The sequence below is a fragment of the Orcinus orca genome, chromosome 9 (assembly GCF_937001465.1).
Source record: "Orcinus orca chromosome 9, mOrcOrc1.1, whole genome shotgun sequence".
NCBI classification, from domain to species: Eukaryota; Metazoa; Chordata; class Mammalia; order Artiodactyla; family Delphinidae; genus Orcinus; species Orcinus orca.
This window is the reverse complement of record NC_064567.1, coordinates 8,253,919-8,275,453: the sequence shown is the minus strand read 5'-3', so window position 1 is coordinate 8,275,453 and position 21,535 is coordinate 8,253,919. Positions and strand designations below refer to the sequence as shown.

At 37.3% G+C, this 21,535-nt stretch overlaps 1 protein-coding gene across 2 annotated transcripts in view; it reads left to right on the top strand.

The window, feature by feature from the left end:
- CNTNAP2 (contactin associated protein 2) overlaps positions 1–21,535 on the top strand; it is a 2,019,732-nt gene that overhangs the window by 1,184,825 nt on the left and 813,372 nt on the right. The gene's annotated exons all lie outside the window — the stretch shown is intronic.

Below are 21,535 nucleotides of genomic sequence, written 5' to 3'. Positions count from 1 at the left end.
GTGATGTTGAGCATCCTTTCATGGGTTTGTTGGCAATCTGTATATCTTCTTTGGAGAAATGTCTGTTTAGGTCGTCTGTCCATTTTTGGATTGGGTTTTTTTGATATTGAGCTGCATGAGCTGCTTGTATATTTTGGAGATTAATCCTTTGTCAGTTGCTTCGTTTGCAAATAGTTTCTCCCATTCTGAGGGTTGTCTTTTCATCTTGTTTATGGTCTCCTTTGCTGTGCAAAAGCTTTTAAGTCTCATTAGGTGCCATTTGTTTATTTTTGTTTTTATTTCCATTTCTCTAGGAGGTGGGTCAAAAAGGACCTTGCTGTGATTTATGTCATAGAGTGTTCTGCCTATGTTTTCCTCTAAGAGTTTTATAGTGTCTGGCCTTATATTTAGGTCTTTAATACATTTTGAGTTTATTTTTGTGTATGGTGTTAGGTAGTGTTCTAATTTCATTCTTTTACATGTAGCTGTCCAGTTTTCCTAGCACCACTTATAAAAAAGGCTGTCTTTTCCCCATTTGTATATTCCTGCCTCCTTTATCAAAGATAAGGTGACCATATGTGTGTAGGTTTATCTCTGGGCTTTCTATCCTGTTCCATTGATCTATTTTTCTGTTTTTGTGCCAGTACCATATTGTCTTGATTACTGTAGCTTAGTAGTATAGTCTGAAGTCAGGGAGCCTGATTCCTACAGCTCTGTTTTTTTTTTTCTCAAGATTGCTTCAGCTATTCAGAGTCTTTTGTGTCTCCATTACAAATTGTGTGATTTTTTCTTCTAGTTCTGTGAAAAATGCCAGTGGTAGTTTGATAGGGATTGCATTGAATCTGTATATTGCTTTGGGTAGTATAGTCATATTCACAGTGTTGATTCTTCCAATCCAAGAACATGGTATATTTCACCATCTGTTTTTATCATCTTTAATTTCTTTCATCAGTGTCTTACAGTTTTCTGCATACAGATCTTTTGTCTCCTTTGGTAGGTTTATTCCTAGGTATTTTATTCTTTTTGTTGCAATGGTAAATGGGAGTGTTTCCTTAACTTCACTTTCAGATTTTTTATCATTAGTATATAGGAATGCAAGAGATTTCTGTGCATTAATTTTGTATCCTGCTGCTTTAGCAAATTCATTGACTAGCTCTGGTAGTTTTCTGGTACTATCTTTAGGATTCTCTGTGTAGAGTATGTCATCTGCAAACAGGGACAGCTTTACTTCTTCTTTTCCTATTTGGATTCCTTTTATTTCTTTTTTTCTCTGATTGCTGTGGCTAACACTTCCCAAACTATGTTGAATAATAGTGGTGAGAGTGGGCAACCTTGTCTTGTTCCTGATCTTAGTGGAAATGGTTTCAGTTTTTCACCATTGAGAATGATGTTGGCTGTGGGTTTGTCATATATGGCCTTTATTATGTTGAGATAAGGTCCCTCTATGCCTACTATCTGGAGGGTTTTTATCATAACTGGGTGTTGAATTTTGTCAAAAGCTTTTTCTGCATCTATTGAGATGATCGTATGGTTTTTCTCTTTCAGCTTGTTAATATGTTGTATCACATTGATTGATTTGCATATATTGAAGAATTCTTGCATTCCTGGGATAAACCCCATTTGATCATGGTGTATGATCCTTTTAATGTGCTGCTGGATTCTGTTTGCTAGTATTTTGTTGAGGATTTTTGCATCTATGTTCATCAGTGATATTGGCCTGTAGTTTTCTTTTTTTGTGACGACTTTTTCTGGTTTTGGTGTCAGGGTGATTGTGGCCTCATAGAATCAGTTTGGGAGTGTCCTCTCTCTGCTGTATTTTGGAAGAGTTTGAGAAAGATGGGTGTTAGCTCTTCTCTAAATGTTTGATAGAATCTGCCAGTGAAGACATCTGGTCCTGGGCTTTTGTTTGTTGGAAGATTTTTAATCAGAGTTTCCATTTCAGTGCTTGTGATTAGTCTGTTTATATTTTCTATTTCTTCCTGGTTCAGTCTCAAAAGGTTGTGCTTTTCTAAGATTTTGTCCATTTCTTCCAGGTTGTCCATTTTATTGTCATTTAGTTGCTTATAGTAACCTCTCATGATCCTTTGTTATTTCCTTTTTTCTTTTTTAACATCTTGATTGGAGTATAATTGCTTTACAATGTTGTGTCAGTTTCTGCTTTATAACAAAGCGAATCAGCTATACACACACACATGTTCCCTTATCTCCTCCCACCTGCATCTCCCTGCCTCCCACTGTCCCTATCCCACCCCTCTAGGTGGTCACAAACCACTGAGCTGATCTCCCTGTGCTATGCGGCTGCTTCCCACTAGCTATCTCTTTTACATTTGGTAGTGTATATATGTCCATGCCACTCTCTCACTTTGTCACAGCTTACCCTTCCCGCTCCCCATATCCTCAAGTCCATTCTCTAGTAGGTCTGTGTTTTTATTCCCATCTTACCCTTAGGTTCTTCATGACTTTTTTTTCTCCCTTAGATTCCATATATATGTGTTAGCATACGGTATTTGTTTTTCTCTTTCTGACTTACTTCACTCTGTATGACTGACTCTAGGTCCATCCACCTCACTATAAATAACTGAATTTCGTTTCTTTTTATGGCTGAGTAATGTGCCATTGTATATATGTGCCACATCTTCTTTATCCATTCATCTGTTGATGGACACAGGTTGCTTCCATGTCCTGGCTATTGTAAATAGAGCTGCAATGAAAATTTTGGTACATGACTCTTTTTGAATTATGGTTTTCTCAGGGTATATGCCCAGTAGTGGGATGGCTGGGTTGTATGGTAGTTCTTATTTTAGTTTTTTAAGGAACCTCCATACAGTTCTCCATAGTGGCTGTATCAATTTACATTCCCACCAGCAGTGCAAGCGGGTTCCCTTTTCTCCACACCCTCTCCAGCATTTATTGTTTGTAGATTTTTTGACAATGGCCGTTCTGACTGGTGTGAGATGATATCTCATTGTAGTTTTGACTTGCATTTGTCTAATGATTAATGATGTTGAGCATTCTTTCATGTGTTTGTTGGCAATCTGTATATCTTCTTTGGAGAAGTGTCTATTTAGGTCTTCTGCCCATTTTTGGATTGGGTCGTTTGTTTTTTTGTTATTGAGGTGCATGCGCTGCTTGTAAAATTTGGAGATTAATCCTTTGTCAGTTGCTTCATTTGCAAGTATTTTCTCCCATTCTGAGGGTTGTCTTTAGGTTTTGTTTATGGTTCCTTTGCTGTGCAAAAGCTTTTAAGTTTCATTAGGTTCCATTTGTTTATTTTTATTTTTATTTCCATTTCTCTAGGAGGTGGGTCAAAAAGGATCTTGCTGTGATTTATGTCATAGAGTGTTCTGCCTATATTTTTCTCTAGGAGTTTGATAGTGTCTGGCCTTACATTTAGGTCTTTCATCCATTTTGAGCTTATTTTTGTGTATGGTGTTAGGGAGTGATCTATTCTCATACTTTTACATGTACCTGTCCAGTTTTCCCAGCACCACTTATTGAAGAGGCTCTCTTTCCTCCACTGTATATTCCTGCCTCCTTTATCAAAGATAATGTGACCATATGTGTGTGGGTTTATCTCTGGGCTTTCTATCCTGTTCCATTAATCTATATTTCTGTTTTTGTGCCAGTGCCATACTTTCTTGATTACTGTAACTTTGTAGTATAGTCTGAAGTCAGGGAGCCTGATTCCTCTAGCTCCATTTTTCGTTCTCAAGATTGCTTTGGCTGTTCGGGATCTTTTGTGTTTCCATACAAATTGTGAATTTTTTTGTTCTAGTTCTGTGAAAAATGCCAGTGGTAGTTTGATAGGGATTGCATTGAATCTGTAGATTGCTTTGGGTAGTAGAGTGATTTTAACAATGTTGACTCTTCCAATCCAAGAACATGGTATATATCTCCACCTATTTGTATCATCTTTAATTTCTTTCATCAGTGTCTTATAATTTTCTGCATACAGGTCTTTTGTCTCCTTAGGTAGGTTTATTCCTAGGTATTTTATTCTTTTTGTTGCAGTGGTAAAAGGGAGTGTTTCCTTAATTTCACTTTGATATTTTTCATCATTAGTCTATAGGAATACAAGAGATTTCTATGCATTAATTTTGTACCCTGCTACTTTACCAAATTCATTGATTAGCTCTAGCAGTTTTCTGGTAGCATCTTTAGGATTCTCTATAGTATCATGTCATCTGCAAACAGTGACAGCTTTACTTCTTCTTTTCCGATTTTGATTCCTTTTATTTCTTTTTCTTCTCTGATTTCTGTGGCTAAAACTTCCAAAACTATGTTGAATAATAGTGTTGAGAGTGGGCAACCTTGTCTTGTTCCTGATCTTAGTGGAAATGGTTTCAGTTTTCACCATTCAGGACGATGCTGGATGTGGGTTTGTCATATATGGCCTTTATTATGTTGAGGAAAGTTCCCTCTATGCCTACGTTCTGCAGGGTTTTTATCATAAATGGGTGTTGAATTTTGTCGAAAGCTTTCTTTGCATGTATTGAGATGATCATATGGTTTTGCTCCTTCAATTTGTTAATATGGTGTATCATGTTGATTGATTTGCATTGAAGAATCCTTGCATTCCTGGAATAAACCCCACCTGATCATGGTGTATGATCCTTTTAATGTGCTGTTGGATTCTGCTTGCTAGTATTTTGTTGAGGATTTTTGCATCTATGTTCATCAGTGATATTGGCCTGCAGTTTTCTTTCTTTGTGGCATCCTTGTCTGGTTTTGGTATCAGCGTGATAGCGGCCTCGTAGAATGAGTTTGAGAGTGTTCCTCCTGCTGCTATATTTTGGAAGAGTTTGAAAAGGATAGGTGTTAGCTCTTCTCTAATTGTTTGATAGAATTCACCTGTGAAGCCATCTGGTCCTGGCCTTTTGTTTGTTGGAAGATTTTTTTTTTTTTTTAAGCAGAAGTCTTCTTAGAAGCCCATATGATTTAAATTTATTTATTTATTTATGGCTGTGTTGGGTCTTCCTTTCTGTGCAAGGGTTTCCTCTAGTTGTGGCAAGCAGGGGCCACTCTTCATCGCAGTGTGCGGTCGTCTCTTGTTGCGGAGCACAGGCTCCAGACGCCTAGGCTCAGTAATTGTGGCTCACGGGCCCAGTTGCTCCGCGGGCATGTGGGATCTTCCCAGACCAGGGCTTGAACCCGTGTCCCCTGCATTGGCAGGCAGATTCCCAACCACTGTGCCACCAGGGAAGCCCTGTTGGAAGATTTTTAATCACCGTTTCAATTTCAGTGCTTGTGATTGGTCTGTTCATATATTCTATTTATTCCTGGTTCAGTCTCAGCAGGTTGTGCATTTCTAAGAATTTGTCCATTTCTTCCAGCTTGTCCATTTTATTGGCATAGAGTTGCTTGTAGTAATCTCTCATGATCCTTTGTATTTCTGCAGTGTCAGTTGTTACTTCTCCTTTTTCATTTCTAATTCTATTGATTTGAGTCTTCTCCCTTTTTTTCTTGATGAGTCTGGCTAATGGTTTATCAATTTTGTTTATCTTCTCAAAGAACCAGCTTTTAGTTAGTTTGGTTTTTTTTTTAACATCTTTATTGGAGTATAATTGTTTTACAATGGTGTGTTACTTTTTGCTTTATAACAAAGTGAATCAGCTATACATATACATATATCCCCATATCTCTTCTTTCTTGCATCTCCCTCCCTCCCACCTCCCTATCCCACCCCTCTAGGTGGTCACAAAGCACCAAACTGATCTCCCTGTCCAGCTTTTAGTTTTACTGAGCTTTGTTATTGTTTCCTTCATTTCTTTTTCATTTATTTCTGATCTGATCCTTATGATTTCTTTCCTTCAGCTACCTTTGGGGTTTCTTTGTTCTTCCTTCTTTAATTGCTTTAGTTGTAAGGTTGGGTTTTTTATTTGAGATGTTTCTTGTTTCTTGAGGTAGGATTGTATTGCTATACACTTCCCTCTTAGAACTGCTTTTGCTGCATCCCATAGGTTTTGGGTTGTTGTGTTTTCATTGTCATTTGTTTCTAGATATTCTTTGATTTCCTCTTTGATTTCTAAAGTGATCTCTTGGTTATTTAGTAGTGTGTTGTTCAGCCTCCATGTGTTTGTATCTTTTATAGGTTTTTTTCCTGTAATTGATATCTAGTCTCATAGCATTGTAGTTGGAAAAGATACTTTATATGATTTCAATTTTCTTAAATTTACCAAGGCCTGAGTTTTGCCGCAAGATATGATCTATCCTTGAGAATGTTCCATGAGCACTTGAGAAGAAAGTGTATTCTGTTGTTTTGGAATGGAATGCTACATCTTTGACTCTTCTTCCCCTCACATCCCAAATCCAACTTATCAGCGAAGGCTCTTCCCTCAGTATATATCCAGAACTCATTTGTCTCTTACCATCTTCGCAAATTCCACTCCTGAGCCATTCACTGTATGGATTGTTGCAGTGACTTCCTAATTGACCAGCACAGCAGTCAGAGTGATACATTTGTATGAGGTGTTTGCTTCCTGTTTAGTGTAGAAGCCAAAAAGGCTTTACAAGTGAAGTTTTTCTTCATTAATTATTGCTTTTGTTTTCAGATGAAGAAAATAGTACATATTTAAAAGGAGTATTTCTACACTCTGACAAAAACTTTATAATCCTTCTTATTGGTTCCACACAATGACTCTTGCTTTTAAATAATCACTGTCCAGGGTTGGGATTAGGCAAGTAGATCCTAAGAATAGAGAGGATTTAAGTTGTGTTTGTGGTATTATTATTAGTCATTTATTTACAGTCTCTACTATTATCATAAAGAAAGAAAATTGCTTCCTGTTATTAGTTGAAGTATTATTATGGAAAATTCTTATGACAAAACTCCAGATCCCTCTAGTCTTTGACAACTCCTCTCCTAACTCACTCAACTCTCCTGAAAAGGCCCAAAGGCCAGAGACAGAATATTCCATCAACATTATTAGACACTCCCTGACCTGAACAACCAGCCCTGACCAAGCAGTCATCTAGTCATTCTCCATCTCATTGTCAAAACTTTCCATGTGCAATTTAATATGCAGGCACTGCCTGTCTTCTGCATCTTTCTCTGACAAAAATTCTTCTGTTCGCACCTGTTGTATCTGTTGACCACTTGTTCCAAACGCCCAGAGAAGGATAATTGGTCAATGAAATTAACCCCATCAGTGTGAATTTCATGTTTGAATGTCTTATCAATGTTGTTGATTGAGAGGATGTTTCCCTATTGATTTGATCATTTGTTACTTGATTTTTTTCTTGTGCTCAGAGGTTTAACGTGATACTTACAACTGAATCTTATAATGCATATTTTATTTATTCCAGTATTAAACATAATTTTATAGCTCAAAATCTTCAGTGTCGATTGACTTCAAATGCTAAGGTATGAACTCCTTTTATTGCAGAATTCTTATAAGGACATATTATGTAGTTATATCTCAGTTCTCATTACTTTATGATTAGGGATTGAAAAATTAGTAATTCTGAAATGGTAATTTTATCCTGAGCTCCTTTGCCTGTAGACCAGTGTCTTGTATCAGTCAGTAATGAGGCCCAGTATACAAAGATATATGCATAATACTGCCTATTTTACTTTTAAGCCAGGTGTGTTTTTTTTAAAGCATTAATAATTAGAAACCTCATGTGTATGTAAATACTTATTATTTTCCATTATTCTTTATGGCATTGCTTTAGCCTTAATCATTTATTATTCCAGTATTAAAAATTGAAACCCCCACCTGCGTGCTTTTTGGGTGGTGGTGGCAGTGGTGGTGGTGTGTGTTTGTAATGGATATAAATAAACATTTGTCACTGAGTATGAACACTATACGATTTCTCAACATGTCTTCTCTGACCGTGGATCCCAGAGACTTGAAGCTTCACATCAGCTTCGGTCAAAATACTTAGCTACCCCTTTCCACTGAGCAGATACCACCCTCAGTTTTCACCCTAGGACTTTTAATTTCTTCTAATGTGCCCTACACATCTAGTCCTACCAACAGAATCTCTTTCTCTCTTTTATGAGAGGGACAGCACAGAAGATGTTTAGAAAGATGATATGTCCAGAGGCATAGCACCCATACCTCAGGCCCTTATAACTTTCTCAATTCACAGAATGTCTATCATCTCATTAATTTGTTATGTTTTAAGAGATCTGGAAATGAGTCTATTTTGTTTACCACTCTATCTTCATTGTCTAGCCCAGGGAAAATCTCATGACAGACTTTCATTGGATAAATGAAAATTTTCATTGTATGAATGAGTGGATGAATGATCCCATACTCATCCTCTAAATATAAGTGGTATTAAATCATCGCAAATAGACATAATGCAAGGCAGTGTGTGACAAGTGACCAAAAAAACCCAGAGGAGACAGCAACTAGTTGTAACTGAGAGTGTCTGGAAAGGTTTTATGGAATATGGATTCTTTTTAAGAGCAAAGATAAACTAAACAAATATTGACAAAATGAATCCAATCAGGACAGAGGCAAAGGTGACTGTGTGGGGAGAATGTAGAACAAGTTTGAGAAAGTCAAACAATAGTTGGGCTAAAATATAGAAATAAAACCAGCAGGTGCACCTCATGGACACTGAACGCTAAGTCAGAGATCAGACATTTTACTGGCTAGGTTACAAATAGAAAAAATAGCGGGGAGTATATGAAGTACATAATATTCACACTGAAAACACATAGAATTGAATGGTAGCCACAGTAAAGTATATGATGAGAAGTATTCATAGAAAATAGACATTTTTCTGGGTTGCTTTTACTCTTCGCAAATGCAGGAACATGCACTTCTCTACCCGTGATTCATTTTCCTGGAGGGCTCCAGGCAACCAGCTTTTATCTTTCTTGGGCTTTAGGAAGAGGGCAAGGTTAAAGCTGCGTCAAAGGGTAGAAATGGCCCAGTTGTTTTGTTCATGATGGCTTTCAATTTTTACAGGCAAACCTAAATATGTAATTCTTAGAAGAGAATAATGAAAAAGAGGCCATATGGCAGGGGAAATCTGGCATATTCTAAAGGTTTGGGTTGCAGTTGCATACAAAAGACTTAGTATAATTCATTTTGAAATAGAAACATTTAAATTGCGAAGAACAGTACAAATAAATCAAAGTGCATACTAATTTAATTGGCTCACATTAAAAAAATATTCAAGGGTAACAGTACAGCTTGATTTGTCATCTGACAAATGATGAACTCGGAAGACCGAAGCCATCACAGTCTACCTCAAGTTTATTTTTGCATGAAGACTTTCCGGGATAGTTTAGCCCACAGTGTACCCTCAGGAGTTCACCAAAGGCTTGAGCCTTGTAACCTACTCCATATTGCTAAATGACTCTATTCTAATTAACTTCATAATTTTGCAGTTAATGATAAAACTGCTTTGTATTACTATTTGATATCTTATTTCTTCAATAAATAGCATAAGATGAGGGCCCTCACACTTTTCTTGAATCTTATACTTCTCATTTAATGATTAAAACTGCAATATCATTAACATTACCTCAATTACATTGAGTTGAATTGCCACTGTCTTCTACTCTAGAGTGCAGGGTTTGATTTATAGTTGACCCTTCTTTTGGAGCTTGTCATTTATTATTGTTCAGTTTATTTTATAATTTTATACAGCTACCCCTTTTTATATAGAATTCTAGAGTCCATTGATAAATTGAATTCTGTGCTTTGGACTGCCTTTTTTCACTTAAAACATAGATTTATATTTTTGAAAGAAACAGGGATAAGAAGAATTCTTCCATTGTTTCATTTATTGCTTATATGATATCAGCTCTTCTAAGCTTGCGTTTGACCTTGTCGTATATTTTAGAGGTAAAAGAAGAGAGTAGATATTTGGAATCAGAAACCTGATTCTACTTATTCTTGTGTTCCAATGCTTCTTCTCCCCGATTGTACTTTGAGCCTAGTCCAATTATTTTTTTCAATAAGCATTTTTGGCAAATGCATTTTATATTCAATTTAATGGGAAAAATGGAGAAAAATGTCCTACCTTCTATGAGGCTACAGTCTGGGAAGAAAGATTCAATAAACACCCAGTTAATTAGCTTGATTATGAAGTGCAGGCTTGCAGTTAGCAGAATTTCTGTATAACTGAATTTTCTAATTAACTCAGGATTAACCCATCTGTTTAGCTGTTTAGAATAGAGAAGCCTGTAGCGAAGGGGTCATTCTCAGAGGCACATATGTGTATGTACATATAAATATGAGTTGGTAGTTCAAGGTATAATTTTAGAGATTCACTGTTTTGCCAATGCAAGATAGCATTCCATTCGGGAGATATTTATAAGAAAAATAAAAAGGTAAGCTCATCTCCTAAGCAAGCACTTATTAGTCACCTGCCAAGAGACAGGCACTGGGCACTAGTGTTCTGTGCGTGATGTGACCACACCCCAGAACAGCTCCCAATCTAGCGAAAGAATTAAACAGGTAAAGAAATCGTTACTGTATACTATAGTGTGTGCTACTCAGCATGGAGGAGGGAGCATCCACTTCCATCTGAAGGTGCAAGGAGTGATTTCCAGAGGACAAGGAGTAGACAGGATATTTTTGGTAAAAGGAACAGCATGGACAGCAGGTTAGGGGACGTGCAGGTGCAGGCCATTTCCTATGATTTGCTTCTGGAAATTCCTGTTTAGATTGGTTTGAACAACTGAAAAGATAATGTTTTAGTCCATTCGAGCTACTGTAAAAAAATACCATAGACTGGAGGCTTCCCTGGTGGTGCAGTGGTTAAGAATCCACCTGCTGAGGCAGGGGACCCGGGTTCGAGCCCTGGTCCAGAAAGATCCCACATGCCGTGGAGCAACTAAGCCCGTGCGCCACAACTACTGAGTCCGCAAGCCACAACTACTGAAGCACATGCGCCTAGAGCCCATGCTCTGCAACAAGAGAAGCCACCGCAATGAGAAGCCCGCGCGCCACAACGAGGAGTAGCCCCCACTCGCTGCAACTAGAGAAAGCCCACGCGCAGCAACAAAGACCCAATGCAGCCAAAAATAAATAAATAAGATAAATTTTTAAAAATTTAAAAAAAATACCATAGACTGAATGGCTTATGAACAACAAGCATTTGTTTCTCACTGCTCTGGAGTCTGGGAAGCACAAGATCAAGGTGCTGGCAGATTTGGTGTCTGGTGAAACCCTGCTTCCTAGATAACTGTCTTTTCACCATAACCTCACACAGCAGAAGGGAAGGGAGCTTCCCCGGGTCTCTTTTATAATGGCATTAATTTAATTCATGCTGCCCTCGTGACCTAATCACCTCCCAAAGGCCCCACATCCTAATACCATGACCTTGGTGGTTAGGATTTCAACATCTGAATTTGGGGGGAACACAGACATTCAGATCATAGCAGATCATGTTTCTGACCCCTTCTCATTCTATTTTATTTGAGGAATAAATATTTATTGCTACACAATAGGCCACAAATCTTGTATCTCTTCTATGAAAACCAATCAGTAAAGATATTTATTGATTCTTTCCTCCTTTTACAATAGAGGTGATTTCCCTCAGCTATAAAGCCAAACTCTCTATCTCTTTTCAATTCTATCCCCTTATAACTTCAGGGAAACTTTACAGTATAAACTTTTCCTTTTCTCCCCTGTATACTGACTGCTAGCTTCGAATCAAATCATTGCCATCAACCTTTAAACACACTCAGGTCTGTCCCATGTTAACCTGGATTCCACACATATGCTCCTACAACCTCTGCTTCCCTTTACAATAGAAAATTTCTAGAGGAGTTGTCTCTAGTTCCACGCTGCCACTTAATCCTGGTGCACTCCAGTCTGGCTTTTGCCTCCATCACTCAAGCAAGACAGCCCTCCTCAAAGGTCGCTAACGAGTTCTGTGTCTCTTAATAAAATGGACTTTTCTGTCCTTTCCTTGCTTTTTCTCCCTGATGCATTTGACACTATAAATCAGTTTTTCTTTCTTGAGATAATCTCTTATATTGTTTTCCGTGACCTCACACGTTTCTTATTTTCTCTTGTTTCTTTGAATTCCTCCTGGTCCCACTAACTTTCCTTTGTGGGCTCATTCTCTTTTATCCAGTTGTTAAATGAGTGCTCCTGAAGACTCAGGCTCCTCTTTTTATGCTTCCTCTTTGGATTAGGCCTTCTCATCCATACCCATGGATTCAATTTCTGTGCACCCTTAAAAATTCTCAAATTTTGGGCTTCCGCGGTGGCACAGTGGTTAAGAATCTGTCTGCCACGGCAGGGGACAAGGGTTCGAGAGCTGGTCCGGGAAGATCCCACATGCTGCAGAGCAACTAAGCCTGTGTACCACAACTACTGAGCCTGCGCTCTAGAGCCCATGAGCCACAACTACTGAAGCCCACGGGCCTATAGCCCGTGCTCTGCAACAAGAGAAGCCACTGCAGTGAGAAGCCCACGCACTGCAATGAAGAGTAGCCCCCGCTCGCCTCAACTAGAGAAAGCCCGCGTGCAGCAACGAAGACCCAATGCTGCCAAAAAAAAAAATTCCCAAATTTAAATTTCCAGTCAGGACCCGCCTTTTAATATATCTGGGTTTACTTAATAGGCATCTCAAATGCAACACTTGCAAAACTGAACATGTTTGCCATTCCTTATATCCTGAAATCTGGCTGCCCACATGTTTTCTACGTAGGAAATACACAAAGACTTACCTTATACTTCAGGTTAACGGACAGTGAAAAACACCTTTAGTTTTTAAAACACTTTACAGCAGAGTTTCTCAATCATGACACTACTGACATTTTGGGCTAGGTAAGTCTTTATTGTGAGGGTCAGTCCTGCACATTATGGGATGTTTCTCCCTGGCCTATACCCACTAGATACCAATAGCACTGCCTTCCAATTGTGACCACCAGAAGCTGCTAAATGCTCCAGGGAGACAAAATCAGCCCTGACTGAGAACCACAGCTTTATGAGGAGCACAAGAGGGTAAGCTGCATTTTCTTAAACAACAGAAATCATACCAAAGTTTTTATGGTACAAAAGATTTGAGGCAGGAAAATAATAAGAAATATAGTAAGTGAGTTATCAGTTCAGGTGTGTATTATTTTTTGAAACATCAATATTTTCCACATTAGTTACAGCTTATGAATTTCATCAGTTATCTAAAATACTCTTCACAGAATTTGTCCAAGTAAAGATTTGCCTTATCACCTCACACTTGTTAGAATGGCTGTCATCAGAAAAGACAAGAAACAAGTGTTGGTGAGAATGTGGAGGAAAGGGAACCTTTGTGCACTGTCGGTAGGATTGTAAGTTAGTGGAGCTATTATGTAAAATAGTATGGAGTTTCTTTAAAAAAAAATTTAAAAAGAAATACTATATGATCCAGCAAATCTGCTTCTGGGTGTTGACCTGAAAAAAACAAAAACACTAACTCAAAAAGATATTTTCACCCCCGTGTTCATTGCAACATTATTTACAATAGCCAAGGTATGAAAGCAACCTAAGTGTTCATAACTAGATGAACGCATAAAGAAAATGCAGGAGATAGAAACACACACACACACACACACACACACACACACACACACACACACACGTAAAATGTAATGTTATTCATCCATAAAAAGAAAAAAAATCCTGCCATTTGTTCAGCATGGATGGACTTTGAGGGCATTATGCTATGGAAAATAATTCAGAGACATAGTCCTGTGCATGTTTGAATTTATTATGTGAAAATGATAAGAGCAGCCATTTGTTGAGCTCTTATATCCCCTACCTAGGATTGTTAGGTTGTATTAGCTTCCCTCTATAGATAAGGAAATCCAGGCTCTGAGATAGTACTCATATCGCTCACAAGGAAGTGTTAGAACCATAAATACCACAGACCTGTAAGGTTCCAAAGCCAGTACTATTAGAAGAATACGTAAAATAATAACAAAAAAACCTGGTGTTCTTTGTGATCAGTGTGACTGTTTAGAACATAGCTCAGACATCACTTTCCCAAGAGGCCTTCCCTGTACCCCTTGAAATCAGAACTGTGCTAAAAAAAAAATCCTTGATACTGGTCATCCACAAAGTATATTATCTTTTCTCTATGTCATACCACTTCCTGGGCACAATAATTTTAAAATCTTCCACCATTCATCTCTAAAAATACTGTTTTTCAGAACTGTTAATTCCCTGGGTGAGTATTATACACATATAAGTTTAAGAAAAGTTTGTTTAGGTGGTAAATGCATTAGTTAATTATTTGACATTTTACTCTACCCTATCAAATTTCATGGGTTTTAAACTGAAAATTCTACATGCAAGTGATTTGGGTTGGAGCATTTGTAGGCAATATATAGTAGTTTATTTAGTCACAGTGAATTTCCTTTACTTTCGGATCTCCAGAAGACAGGGCTCTGCTACTCAGGAACCCTGCGACATTTCTTGGGTGACAAGGGAGTGAAGCCCTGTATTTGCTTTGTAAAAAACCTTGTGGGCAAAAGTGTTGAGGACTGAATTGAACACTTGTCTGGAAAGACATGTTGTGAATTTTATAGTGTAATGTAATGTTACCTGTAAAATTTTGACCCTATTTTAAGATTTTCCTATTTTCACATCAATTAGAATTTGTTGTGAACCTGCTTTCTCCTCCATGTCCTACAAACTACAATAAAACTATATGCCTCTGGGTGTTTTCAAACTGCTGGTAGGTAGACAGTGACTATGTTAATATCCGGAACTCTGTGAATGTCTAACAGAGAGTTGAAATATCAAAATTTAAAAGCAACTCGTTTTCTTGATACATCTTCGTGTTTTATGACCTAGGTTGGGACTATGGCAAAATTTGGACATGTTCAAATATTTAAGAACCATGAAATTAGAATCTATTAAAATAGTAATGCTTTGTTGTCATTTAAAATAATATCTATACTTTAAAGTATTGGGAAACTTTTTATACTCTCTAAAAATACATTATCAGTCCACTAAAATAATGAATAGCTAATAGCAAAAAAGATGGAGAAAAATTGAAACTTACTGAAGGTCACAGAGCCTGAAAAATTAGAACTGAGAGTAGAAAGTGGAAAAAATGTTCTTGATAACTATTCAGCTGGGTTTCAAGTTCAAGGTTATGCCCTCTCTTGATTTGTCAGTAGTTGCAGTATGATATGCCACAGTTGCTGAGCTTAATATTCTTAAGCAAACATTTTTCCCTCAAATATGCTAAATTTTCATATGTTAACTTAAAGTAGCCATATGAAAATAGATTCCTATGCATGACTACTACAAAAAACAAACTTTTATTTTCATAATTGTAATATGGAGTATTTTTAAAAGTCCCTTGAAGGTTATTTGAAAATCAGATTGGAAGGTTACCTACCAAGATATTTAGACATTGTATATTTATCTTAATGTTTGAACTCTCCCTTCTAATTTCTATACTGAGGGAGAAATGGAATTGTCCAGTGTTTGCCAAGGAAAACAACAATAATAATAATATATTTATATTTAAAGCTTCATAATATGTTCCATTAGCATATGGTTGTATATGCACTTTTAACATGTATTCGAAAATTAAGGCTATGCTTGTTCTGCATATAATTGATGTGTCTCTGTTACTAAGGAGAGGCTGACAAGGACAAGTAGGAAAACTGGTTTTGATTATCTGAAAGAGTATAACATAAAGAAATTTATATAGTCCTTGTAAAGTATTTTGTGACTTCAGTTGCACATGGGAGCACCTGCTACTCTGGGAAGTTGTAGCACTTCAAATAAATTAGCCATGGTCTGCCATGCTGTGACGACCAAATGCCAGGGTTCTGGACAGCTGCCCAGACTCCTGTTTTCCCTTGTTGGACTGTGGCAGTGACCTAAAAACATTATCTTTTGTCTCACTTGCAGTGCAGATATGTGTATGTGTGCATAAAGGGGATAGAGTATACTGTGGATTCTTGCATATTTCCTCAGCTTTATACTCTTAGTCTGTGGGAACAGGAAAGGGAGAAGTAGAGATAATTTTATTGATTCATCCAACAGATAGTTCTGAAGAAAGCATTTTGTGTGTCTTCTGTTCTTGGTAACTTAGGGAATGGCAAGATTTTGAAATGTGAGTTTCTTGATCTTTAATATCAAAATCTGCCCAGAAAAGGCATAGTTCCTGTACTTTTTTCCACAATAAATGGGTGGAGGCCTGTCAGGCTGGAAATCTACAAATCACTACAGAGTATTATTAAGGTAGTAACTCTGCACAAGAGCCAAGGCAACAGCAAGATAAGGATCTCTGCCAAAATTTGCCTTAGACAAGTGAGTCTCAAACTTGAGCAAGCATCAGAATCAACAGGAGGGCTTGGTAGAACTGATTGCTGAGCCCCACCCAGAGAGTTTCCGATTAAGTAGGCCGGGGGAGGAGCTGGAGAACTTGCATTTCTAACAACCAACCAAGCGATTCAGATGCTGCTGTGACCACACTTTGAGAAGCACTGCCTTAAACAATGCGACTACAGCAAGGAGCAGAAAGAATTTTTTTAAAAGGATAATTGTGACTTAGCAAGACTGTAATTGAAGACCTAGCTGTTTAAGCTGGTTTTGTATATTTTACCTTATTTTGATCAATTTTCTCATATCTGATGTTGACAGGCTGCAAGCCTAGACGGTATGTAGTGTAATGGTTAAATGTGTTGGGTTTAGTGCTACACTCCTTAGATTATCAAATCCCATCTCTGTCATTTATTAACTGTGTGATTTGGGGCAAGATATTTACATTCTTGGAACCATGCCTTCTTCATCTATAGAATGGGAATAATAATAGCACCTACCCCTAATGTTGCTATTAGGATTCTTTAAATAATTCATACACTGCATTTGGAACAGTGCCTGACAAGTTGTAAGTACTTAATAAATCTTAGCTTTCTTCCTCCTTCTTATTTTTTTATTATTACATTATTCTTGATAGCTAGCTATTGCAGGGACTTAAAGGCTCACACATTACCACATGCCAATTTATTAATTTATGATTAAAACTTATATAAGCATTAAGGGAACCAGAAAAGTTATGGTGCTCTCTCCAGCATCATCCCAAGCAATTGAAATAAGATTAGAAGCTAGCGGAATTGAGAGGTCTTATTTCATTGCTCAATAACTGTTGTGAAAATTATTCTTCACTAAAGAACAGTCGCCTATGCCAAATAGATTAAATATTCTAATTGACCAGCCAGGGAATCTTGTTCATTGAGAAACACTGAAAAGAATTTTTTTAAATGTGTTTGTTTAGTTTTTTAAGAAATTTAAAATAAATATGTTCTAGAAAATTTAAATTTAATTTTTAAAGACATTTTAGGGTAATGTAAAGCACTGTTTACTATCATGTAACCTGAGAAAATCAGCCTATTTCCAAAGGAAAAAGCAAACTAAAAAATTACAGGGAAACAAAAGCAGACAGCTCTGATTACTACAAGATAAAAATTGAAATTAACACTTTCAAAGAAACATTACACTGGACAAAGTTAAACAAGCAAGGAACCCTTTATTCAAGGTTATTGCAATAGGGGAGAGAGGCCAGCACTCAGTCCAAGCTCAACTCCACTGGAACACAGGATAGCGAAATCTGTGAACGCCGTCTGTGCTTGCTGTTGGCTTTACCCAAAAGGAAAGTCAACTTTCTCCTGTCTTCACGACAGGAGGTAGTTTTACAACGTGGATTAAGGCTCCTTGAAGCTAGGCTCCTACTATTTTACGCAGACTGAGAAATAGGGGTGCTATCTTCCTTAATTATTACATTTCAAAGAGATGACTTCCAGGTCTTTAAGAAAAGCATTCCTGGGTTGTAGAACTGTTAAGAGGCTTTAAAAAAGATTTACATCTCAGTGGGGTAGAGAACTACAATTACAGGTTTCTAAATTAAGTGCTCTAAGAAAAGGAAGGTCAGGAGTCTAGAGTCAGAAAGCAACCTACCTAAAATTTAGTCAAGTTGAGGGGGAACATTAAGCCTGGATTGGTCAGCACCTACTTTTTACAGTTTTAATCACGACAGCATATGTGGTCTGAACACACTTGGAAAGAAACCAACAAGAGAAAGACTGTTGAGGTGCCATGCCTGGTGGATGGAACATTCCTACAGTTTTGATAATGAGGCAGAATGAAATGAATAGGAAGGCTTAGCCTAATACGGGCAAGTATGTAGGCAGACCACACACTGTCCTGAACAAAATAGTGGACAGGAACAGAGTAAAGCATAGAAGGAACCAAAGGAGATAGGTTTTTCATTTTGTGTAATTCTCTGAAGTCAAGCCCACACACTTGCCATTTCTTGGGTACTTCATTAAAGGCTTGCTGCTCTCAATCATATGGCAGTTGTCAGTGTTGGTACCCAGTATCCACAAGTCAGGGTGAGTGGGCCTTTGCTGCTGTGTCTTTGTACCATTGGCCCTGTGGAATAATCCTGGTCTAAGACACTCATCATTTTCATAGCTTTTTAAAAATGATCTGGAACTGCAGGGCTACCTTTGATTCCGCTGCCCTTCATGTCACTTCCTACCACCCAAGAAGCTGGAAAGTGATTCAGCTGTGAGTAGAGAGGTACAAGCTACTTATTATCCAAGTCTAAAATCCTCAAGTTAAAGCTATTATTCTAAAACCTGCTATGTTAAAAGTACTATGACCAAGTAGGAGGTTCCTAAATCATATTTGAGTTTGAATTACTTTGAACCATATGATCTCAAGATTCTTCTTTCAATTTGTGGATGAGTAAACTGAGGCCAAGAGGAGAAAAATTACTACATAAAAAGAAATTAGAAGACTATTAAGGTGATAAAGTTCTAGAAATAGGTTCTCAGAACTATGCATGACCACTCTTAAGAACACTTGAGTAGGCTTCAGATAGGTATAACCCAAGGGGACAGAAGGCCTGGGGTCCCTTTACCATGTAACTACAAATAGATTCATTAACCGATTCCTTTGTTAGATTAGGAAACCAATGGCCCTTGGTTTCCTAATTTAACAAAGACTGGGTCCTATGATAAGATGATTTACCTTTAGAGTTCTGGCTTTCTGATTCCTGCTCGGAGGTGGGAATTTTGAACAGCTGGACTTGATGTTCTCCTTAAGTTATACTAGGAATGTGTGAATCCACAGTTCCTGAGACGTGTATTCTTCATTCAGTGTGAGTCCTACTTCTGGCATTGCTCATTTCAATAGTTCCTTAATTTCACTGCATATTTTGGGGCACATAGAAAACAGATGTATTTGTTCAGTGTAAACTCCAGTCAAATATTACTATAGAATTTTGATGTTACAGTAGTTCCTGTAATAGAAGACAGTTAAGAGCTATAGCTACAAATTTTCAACATAAGAAAATTGACATTTTATACAGCAAAAAGAAATAGTTCTTAGGATCAAATGAAATAATTTTGTTTTTGTAAACTGTGCCATTTGATAAAATTGCTTTGCTTGTGAACTCTGTGTAGCAATTATATTTCAACTTCATGATATAAAAAATAAAATATCCCTCCAAAAATTTTCACTGGTCCAAATATTAAATATACTCAAAATTATCCACATAGTATATTGATGGATATTGATGGATATATTTTGCTAGGCAAAAAATACTAATATTCCAAAACTCAAAACTAATTAATAGGAAGAGTTTTAGAAATTGAATTTGGTGCCTGAAAACAAAATCTTGTAAACAAGTTTCTTTGGCAATTATGATTGTTCTCACTGACCCTGATCAGAGTATGCTAGAGCTTAAGAATCAGAAATCATGACTTCTGCTACCTCTGCAAGTGCTTAATTCATATTTATTCAGTGACTCTATAATCTTTAACCTCACAACCCCTTGCCTTCCCTCCCTCACCTACAATGATGAATCTTCATCAGAGATCTTAATCTGGCCTGGTGGGGACAGAGCTTGCCAGGAATTGGTTCCCATTTTGGGGCATGTTTTTGGCATCCATCTCAATGCTTTCAACAATCTAGAATGAAGAGAATTGACTTCTGTTTCACAATTTGTGCTCAAAATTTCATGTACTATCCATTCAGTCAGTAGCTGTGGAGAAACTCCCATGTTATCAAGAAGGGTTTAAAGTTTGTCTATTTTGGACCCGGACAAATATTCTTCCTATCGGAAAGTTGGAGCGTAATGTCGTGGCCTGGATGGGGAAGTTGTGTAATGTTACAACTTGGAGAGGGATGGCTATTATGTTGTACTGTTATGGTATACTCTGACTCCTGACTTAAACACTAGTTTACAGAGAGCCTTTCCTGAAGGTCCATCTGTCTAAACCCTGATCTATTAACCTTATGGGCCAAGTGACTTACTTCCTTTTTCTTCAGATGATTCCATTTATTTATTTTTATTCCCGTAACCTCTTTTCAAGTTCAAGCTCCAACTAAGCAGCTTTATATTACAGCCTTTATGTAGTGCTGCTTTTGTCAGCAGATATATTCCAAATTAATAATCAATTGTTTACTAACAAAGTAAACAATTGGGATGTTTTAGAATAATATTTTCCTCCAGCTCATATAGATTATAGATAACTATTTCTGCTTCAATACAATATCTGTGCTTCATGAGTCTCTCTCGCCTAGCAATTCCAGATGAATATCAGATTCTTACTTTGCAGTTTCTACTCCCCACCCTTAACCTGTGTTTTTGTTGATGTTGGTAGTGATGTGGGGGGGCGGTGGGGGGTGATTAATGAATCACTGAAAACACAATTTTTCCAAGTCACAAACATTATAAAACTGAACAGGTCTAGAGACACCCAAATCATGTGATTTTTATTAGGAGATATTATAGGTTTATTAGCAGTTAATTTCAAAATAAATCATTTTTCATTGGGATATAGTTGTTTTACATCAAAATAAATCATTTGAAAAATGGTTGAATATTTTGGTTTGACCTTTTGCTGACTTTATCTCTACATTCTAGGTGAATGCTTCAATTCAGAGGCAAAAGATGAATACAGCCAAAGTAATACAGATTAAGAAACAACTTTATTTGTAACTTTTCCATACACTGCTTTACATGATTATCTTTGGTATTTAGTTGGGAAAAAAACTTTTAATTCCCTCAACTACTCCAGTCATTATTTAGTTGCTCTGTCTCCTTATGTGATCAGTTACATCAGACCTAGGTTTTTAGCTGAGTGACATTGGGGAAATTTCTTACATTTCCTGGCCTCAAAGTTTAGCATTACTTTGTAAAGCCCTTTCCAGCTCTTTTTTGGATTCCTGTATTCCAGCACATAGCAATATTTTAAACATTAAATTCCCACGCAGGCCATAGCGATGTGGGTAAATATGTGTATGGACAAGTTTATGGCTTTGTGTTCTCTTTAATATGCAATTTCAGATCCACCAATCCTAAAACTTTAAAGAGCATAATCCAGATACACTGTTTAAATAGGCACTGCCCTTCTCTGTTAGCAAGCAACTGGTTGTCTTTCTGTTCCAGGAAGATCAACTTCTCTGAGAAGCAGAGCTCTGCTGGCTGCATTTGTTTGCCCCTCATTCCTGATTGTTGTTTGGTTTTATTCTCCTTTAGGTCTCAGTCTCTCATCCACTATTTGCATTTGCTATTCTCAGTGAAAAGGTTTTTGTACAGTTTTTGTTTTGTTCCCATCAGTCAC